The sequence below is a fragment of the Narcine bancroftii genome, chromosome 10, assembly GCF_036971445.1.
Source record: "Narcine bancroftii isolate sNarBan1 chromosome 10, sNarBan1.hap1, whole genome shotgun sequence".
NCBI lineage: Eukaryota > Metazoa > Chordata > Chondrichthyes > Torpediniformes > Narcinidae > Narcine > Narcine bancroftii.
The window spans coordinates 74,579,921-74,588,062 of record NC_091478.1 but is presented as its reverse complement, the minus strand read 5'-3'; the positions used below and the strand labels follow the sequence as shown (position 1 = coordinate 74,588,062).

At 41.2% G+C, this 8,142-nt stretch overlaps 1 long non-coding RNA gene across 1 annotated transcript; it reads left to right on the top strand.

Moving 5' to 3' along the window:
- The first annotated feature begins 235 nt into the window (after positions 1–235).
- On the top strand, positions 236–5,151 carry LOC138743970 (uncharacterized). The gene is made up of 3 exons (XR_011345148.1): positions 236–318; positions 4,610–4,696; positions 4,783–5,151. It is a non-coding gene; the product is annotated as an uncharacterized lncRNA (long non-coding RNA).
- Positions 5,152–8,142: the final 2,991 nt, after the last annotated feature.

Here is an 8,142-nt window from a genome sequence, read left to right as displayed (position 1 = left end):
ATGTGGGATACACAGAGCGAAGGTGTCTGCAGCCCAAGTGTTGGGGAGGGCTATTTCTGCATGTTGTCCTGGTTACAATACAGTCTTTGATCGGTTTATCCCAATCCCAGAATGTTTTTTAGAACCAGGAAATCCAGAATCAATATGATCTCAGTAAAGCACTGGAATTAAATGCTCTGGGCAAAGATGACCCATTATATGTCATGTAAATCTACTTGACCAGGCCATCTGATCAGGCGAGAAGCTGCTGAGGACAAATTGGCGGCAGAATGAAGCAACTCAGTAAGATCTGTGGCTTACACGGCAGCACGAGGTGAGGTGAGCTACAACCTGTATCTTCATTACAAATATCTGTGAAGGGAAGGATTAAGTTCAGATTCATCGAGATCCACAGTCAAAGAGGATTGTGATTTGGTAGGCACATTCTTTGACACCTTCTCCTTGCTGCTGTGTTTTTGTGATTTCAGCTAATTCACAAAAAGTGTCTGTTTACACAACAGAACCGACAGAACGCTGTTTGACCATGGTCAGCCGAAGGTGATTGTGCAGGTGATAAATGCCATACCACCATCTACAGATAATAATGGCCACAGCTCAGAAAGGGGCCCTCTTAGTCCATTGTATACATGCTAACTGTGATGGCTTTTGAGTATAATCTCATTTCCCCACATTAAGTTTGTATCCCACTCAGCCTTTCTGTCTAAGTACTGGTCAAATGCCCTTTAAACATTGTAGTCATAACTGTGCAAAGGAATATTTCCAGGGGTACTAGACGGACCTCTATAATCATCAGGGAGATGAATAGTGTCACCTAGGCTGCGGTCCACCAACAGTGCTGTTAATGTGACATCTTCACATATCCAGGCTGCACTAAAACCCACCTAAGCACTATAACACAAGACTTGGACTACTGTCCATTCAGCCTCCTCCTCCAACCTGACCCACCAGTCAATGAAATCATTGCTGACCCACTTAAAATCAAACAATCCTTCATGTTCTCTCCCTTGCAATATCCATTGGAACCAAAATAACACCACATAGTAATTATATATTGTATGGCTTACATTCAACTCTCCCTTGGAGAAAGTAGTAGAATTATATTGCCTATATAGAACTTTCCTGGAATCTCCTCTGAATTCTATTTTGCTGATAGTGTGAACGTTTTTTTTTCTCTGGAACTAAAGATGTATTGAATTTTTCAATTGTCTTATCATTTTCAAAAATGTAAATTTCAATTATTACACGCTGTTGATTTTCACAATGTGCAACTGCACACAACCCTCAGTAAAACCAGTTGAGGTTTTAAATGGATATGAATCGAAACAAAGGGTTGTTGAGGCACATTCTCCTTAATCGCTAAGCAATTTGTTAACGTACGGCTTACAAGGGTTTCCTGTTAAACGAGTGAAGGTTTGCCCGAAGCCTGGGGTGCTGATCATATCTCCAGATTTTATTGTAAGGTCCGGATCTTGCTTCACTCTTATTTGACTGAGCCTGCAGGTAATCTGGTATCAAATCTCAGTAAAACTACTTGCCTGGATGCCCTAAAGTGGGAGTGAGGTAATAACCAGCCCTGTAATTCTGGAGAATGATTAGTTCGGAGATGTGTATCACAAGAAATGATCGGACATTAAGCCTCAGAACCCACATTTAATTGTTCTAAAATAAATGCAAATATGCAACTTAATAAACTTGAACTTGAACATGAACTTGAAAACTCTATTATCACAGTAAATATATGACATCCCATACAACTTTTTCCTGTGGGTGAGGCAGAATTTCTACTTATCAGTAGTACAAACTGTATTCAAGAAAAAGATACATATACAAAAGAAAGAAATATAAACTCAGAAATAAATATAAACAAACTGGCTGTACAAATACAAAAATAAATATTTAGTAATAAATAGTTTGTCATTGAGGTGTCTGATGGTGGAGGGGTGGCAGCTGTTCCTGAACTTGGTGGTGTGAGTCTTGTGGCACCCCTACCTCTTTCCTGATGGCAGCAGCGAGAACAAAGTGTGTGGTGGGTGGTGTGGATAGTTGATGATTGCTGCTGCTCTCCAACACCAGCATTCCCTGTAGATGTTCTCGATAGTGGGGAGGGTTTTGCCTGTGATGTTCTAGGTTGCAGTGTTCCATGTAGATTTTCTCAATGGTGGGGAGAGTTTTACCTATATTGTCCTGGGCTGGGTCCATTACCTTTTGCAGGGCTTTCCACTTGGGGGTATTGGTGTCCCCATACCAGACTGTGATGCAGCCAGTTAGCGCACTTTCCACCACACATCTTAAAAGTTCGCCATTGTTTTCAATGTCATACTGAACCTCCTCAAACTTCTGATGAAGTAGAGGGTTTCTTCAAACTGACATTAGCAGGCTAGGTCAAGGAAAGATTCTCCAAGATAGTGACTCCCAGGAATTTAAATTTGCTCACGCTCTCCACCTTTGATCCCCCAATACTCGTTGAGCGATGTCATGCCAACAACCTTGCGATCAGCGTTAGCAAAACCAAGGAGATGATTGTGGACTTCAGGAGGAAGTCAGGGGAACACATCCCAGTCCTCGTCGAGGGCTCAGTAATGAAGAGGGTCAAGAACTTCAAATTCCTGGGTGTCAACATCTCTGAGGATCTGTCCTGGAGCCTCCATGTTGATGCAATTACAAAGAAGGCTCGCCAGCGGCTATACTTTGTCAGATATTTGTGGAGATTCGGTATTGCACCAAAGATTCTCAAAAACTTCTACAGGTGTACTGTGGAGAGCATTCTGGCTGGTTACATCCCTGTCTGATATAGAGGCACCAACTCTCAGGACAAGAATAAACTCCAGAGGGTTGTTAACTCAACCTGTGACATCATAGGCACCAGATGCCACTCCCTCGAGGACATCTACAAGAGGCAGTGCCTTAAGAAAGCAGCCTCTATCCTCAAAGACCCCCAACCACCCAGACCATGCCCTCTTCACTTTGCTACCATCGGGAAAAAGGTACTGGAGCCGAAAGATGAGCACTCAATGGCAAAAGGACAGCTTCTTCCCCACTGCCATCAGATTCCTGAGTAGTCAGTGAACCAAAGACACTGCCTCACTTTTTCGTGCATTATATTGTTGTAAGGTAGTTTATATGAATGTTTGCCCTATGATTCTACCACGAAACCACAAATTTTGTGACTTCTTCATGACAATAAATTCTGATTCTGATCTTGATTCTGATTATGATGATCACTGGATCGTATACCTCTGGTTTTCTCTTCCTAAAGTCTAGAATCAGCTCCTTGGTTTTGGTGACTCTAAGTGCAAGGTTGTTGTTAGTGCACCATTCAGCCAAGTTTTCAATCTCCCTTCTGTATGCTGTCTCGTCGCCCATTTTTATGCAGCATGCTACTGCGGTATTGTCAGTGAGTTTGTAGATGGTGTGTTAAACCAAGTCACACAGAGATAGGTGTAAAGTGAATAGAGTAGGGGGCTAATAGCGCAGCCCTGTGGTGCTCTGGGACTGATGAAGATTGTGGAGGAGATGTTCTTACCAATCCTCATTGATGAGGCAATCCATGGTCCAATTATACAATGGGGTGTTGAAGCCCAGGACATGGAGTTTGCTGATCAGTTTTGAGAGGATGATGATGTTGGAGATGTCAATTTTAAACTTGGCCCAACCAAATTGAAGCTGAGAGTGGTATGCTGTTGAATAGCTGGAAATATTTCTGCTTACTTTCAGGTTTCAACTGAGCCATGGGGAGAGATGTCCCTGCAGGCTTCAAAAAATATGACTGAGTATACATCGCCATTATTTCTCAGGGGAAATAAAGTGCCAGTCTTTCAAAAGCATCTGAAAAAAAAAAGAAACAAGAATTAGTAATGGCATTCACTGGATACACATTGGAATTGAATGTATTTTTTTATATACAGGACAACTCAGATTATCCAAAATCCTCAGTTATCCAAAACTAATTCTGTCAGTTAAAACCTTCCTTAAACTTCTAAACCACCATATTAGACAGTTCCTATGGAATAATAAGATACCAAGAATCACACTAGAAAAATTGACATGGGACTACGAGATGGGAAGACTTAGACTTCCAGATTTAAAAAAATTTACCCAGCTACACGGGTTAAATTTCTCATAGCCTTCTTCATTGAAGACAACCCCCACTCTTGGATTCGGATGGGAATGAACTCAGTGGAGGAGGGGAAAGCAAAGGATTTTATCTATAAATGGAGTGTCAAATCACTAGAAAAAAAAGATAGATAATCCCTTACCAATACACATTATCAGAACATGGCAAGAAATTAATGAATGCATAGGAAAAAAGAGGTAGGGATATCAATAAAAGCCCCACTGTGTAAAATATGAACATAGGCAATAGAATATTAAACTTGTGATATGACAAAGGTATAAGATATATTAAAGTCTACTATATGGTAGGAAATCTTATGTCCTTCAAACAATTAAAACACAAATATGGAGTGACCAATGAGACCTTCTCCTGTTTTCCCCAGCTTAGATTGTTCGTAAGAGAAAGATGGGGACCAACGTTGACCCCACCTGAAATTAGTGAAGCTGAATGAACGGTGTGGATGGGGAATAACAAAAAATATACTATGCTTTCTAGAGCGAAAGTGCAAAACCATGAAGTCAAGAGAAAGATGGGAGTCAGACTTGGGTGAGGTGATTTCAGAAAGAAGCTGGTCAGATTGGGGTAAGGACAGCATGACATCAATTATAAATGCAAGATATGGATTGGTTCAGTATAATTGTTTACACCAATTTTATCTTACCCCACAGAGACTACACAGATCAAAAGCAGAAATATCAGAGATGTGTTTCTGATGTGGGACTGAGACAGGAACTTTTCTACATGTGACGAGGCCATTTTGGCAAGACTTCACAGAAAAATTAATCAGGATAACAGGAGTGGCCTTCGCGGATGACCCTGAACTATATCTATTATGGAAATAGCAACAAATTGAATAAATATAAAAGCTCATTTATAAAAATAGCACTGAGTGCAGCAAAAAAATGTATTGTGATCACTTGGAAATGAACAGCTGTATACCGATGGAAAAATATCACATATAATTAAAAGAACAAATACGACACTTTTATAAAAATCGGGCAACCCTACCTGGACCACATAGGGGCCCAAATACAATAATTTAAAAAAAAGAAAAAGGTCTATAAATGCAACTATTATATGTATTTAAACATGGTTTCCCCAATTCTATTCTATACATTTAAAAGATATTTAAGCTCTGATGATGTGTGGATCTGTATGTATGGAAGGTGGGGGGGGGGGGGGGGAGGGAGGGACTGTTTTGTTTTTGTTTGTTGTTTGTAAGAAAAAGTTTAATATAAATGTGATATTGAAATTTTTATTATGTGTTTTTTTGAAAAAAAAAGTGATTTACTGTTGCGACTGGGCTGTTCTTAAAAAATGATCAGTTCTCCGAAAATATTGTTTATCCGAAATAGGCCCAGTCCTGACCAGTTGTACTGTAGCTTCAATGTTTTTGTAACTGTTGATCTGTGCAATAGTGCAGTAACATCAGGAATAAAATAATCTTTTCATTCCATGTTTTTTTCCACAAGATACTAAAGTGAACTCAATACTCTTGGGTTAAATAGGAACGGATTTTTGCTTCTTGCATCTCTCTACACTTTACAATCTCATAGGACCAAAAACACTGTCTTCTAATATTCTTCACAGCTCTATCATCATATGTTACTTTGGAAGTCTCCGGCACACTCTATTAATGAGCCCACTGCAGCAGATGCGATGATGTCACAAGGAAACACCAAAATATTTAAAAAATTCAGGAAATGTCCACTCTTTCTTCCAAGCCACGGATTGAATCCAACATTTCAACAATCCACCACCATCAATCTCACAGTTACTGCCCATCAACATGTTATCTTGCCCTCTGGTCTCATCTTAATGGATCTCTTCTACCACCTCACCAGGCCTCAACACAAAATGTATAATTAAAACACTCCTTATTCAATCTTTGTGTTGTGAAGGCTAAAACGATGTGCTGTACTTTAAGCAGTGAAACCAGAAAATGTGCAGGCACTGTGATTGAGGTAAATACGTTAAAGTGCTGGAGAAACTCAGCAGGTCCCACAGGAGGCAAATATTTTTTTTTACCAAAAATAAAATTTTTTCATAATTTTTTACAAAAGGAAAGCTGTTCAAAGACTCTTCCCACTCTTATTTTCATTTGCATATATTTCCATCACTGCACATTTGTTACGTTCATTTCTGTTTACACCATCAACACCACTGTATTATTTGAGGGACTCAGCCCCTTAATACCTGTTAACAGAAGGACACTAGACAGTGCCCTCACATTGGCTGCACCAAGCCTCACTGCATCCCTCAGTGTGTACTCCTGCAGCCTGGAATGGGCAGCATTCCACCATGTCATTGAGAGTCTTCATCTCTCAATGTCTACAGGATGTTCCCTGCTGACCACTGCCTGATGACCTTGCAGTCAAAGGAGTTTGTTTGGAAAAACCTTTCCTTAAAGGATAGGTTGTGTCCAGCTGAGTGGGACATTGCGTGGCAATGGGGTCAAGCCCATCCTTCACAGCACCTGGGACAGATAGGACCTCAGCACATTGTGCCCTGTGGTTCCACACACAGCCTGATGCACCCCCTCATAAAGATGGTCATCGGGATGAAGGGTATATTGGGTACACCATTGCCACTATTTTCTGGTGATGTACAGAGTGATCCTTCAGACTCGATGTATCTTGGATCCCCACATGAACCAGAAGACTGCTCTGGTGACTGCCAAGTCAGAGGTGCATGGGATGGGCCACACTGGGGCCATGTTCAGCAGTACTGAGAGCACCTTGTTCCTGATGACTAGGTTCTACCCCATTAATGCGAGGGAGTGCCATGCCCACAGACCCAATTTGTGGTGGACCTTTGTTAGACCACTCCAATTAATTTTTGATGCCCACCTTGGCCCCTCCAATTCAGATCCCCTGCAGCTTCAGGTCGTCCAGTCTCCAGACCGATCGTGAGTCTGTACAGAAGATGGTGATGGCGTACAGGGATACCTTGATCTGAATGCCTTCACTGCCTGACAATGTCGCTCCTCTTATATTCTCACCCTTACTGATGGATTCGGCAAAGGGCTCTATGCAGCACATAAATAAGACAGGAGACAGCTTTACCTAACTCCAGATTTGATGGGAAAGTTATCTGTTTCCCACCCATTGATTTGGACTTCATTATGGATATCCATGTAGAGCAGTTTAATTCAATTCTGTATTCTCTCCCCAAAGCCCGTTTTGGAGAGTATGTCCATCATGGATGTGTTATGAGCTGACCAGGCAAGTGTGCACCCCATGGTATCTCTGAACAGCATGAGGCTGTCAGAGATTTTTCTGCCTGGAACTATGCAGGTTTGCTCTGGGTGGATGTAATTCAATGGTTTTGGACAGGATTTTGTAGTCAAAGTTTAGCAATGAAATGGGTCTCCAATTCCTGATATTCCTCTTCTCTCCTTCTGTTTGAAGATAAGGCTGATAATGCCCTTCCTCATGGAGTCTAACATGCTTTCTGCCAGGAACATAGCATTGTATACTTCCAGCAGGTCTGGACTGAGCCTTGTACAATTCAGCCGTAAGACTATTGGTTCCAAGAGTCTTACTTGACCTAAAAGAATGGATGGAGTTCGTCAGCTCCCCCAGAGTAATTGACTGATCCAGATAGTCCCGCTTGCTGTCGTCTAGGTCCTCCATGATAAGTTGTAGAAGGCTATTCTTCTCTGTAGTCCTAGTGTCATACAGTTTGGCATAAAACAGTAGTTTTCAACCTTTTTATTTACACTCACATACCACTTAAGTATTCAATATGTCATAGGTGCTCTGTGATTAATAAAGGATTGGTATGTGGGTGGAAAGAAAAAGGTTGAAAACCACTGCTTTAATCGTACCTAAATTAACTTATTTGGGCCAATGACAATTTTTCTCAAGCAAAATATTTCAGTAACAATTGGGTCTAGTGCAGTAATTCTCAACCTTCCCTTCCCACTCACATCTCTCTCTTTGGCTTAGCTTCGCGGATGAAGATTTATGGAGGGGTAATGTCCACGTCAGCTGCAGGCTCATTTGTGGCTGACAAGTCCGATGCGG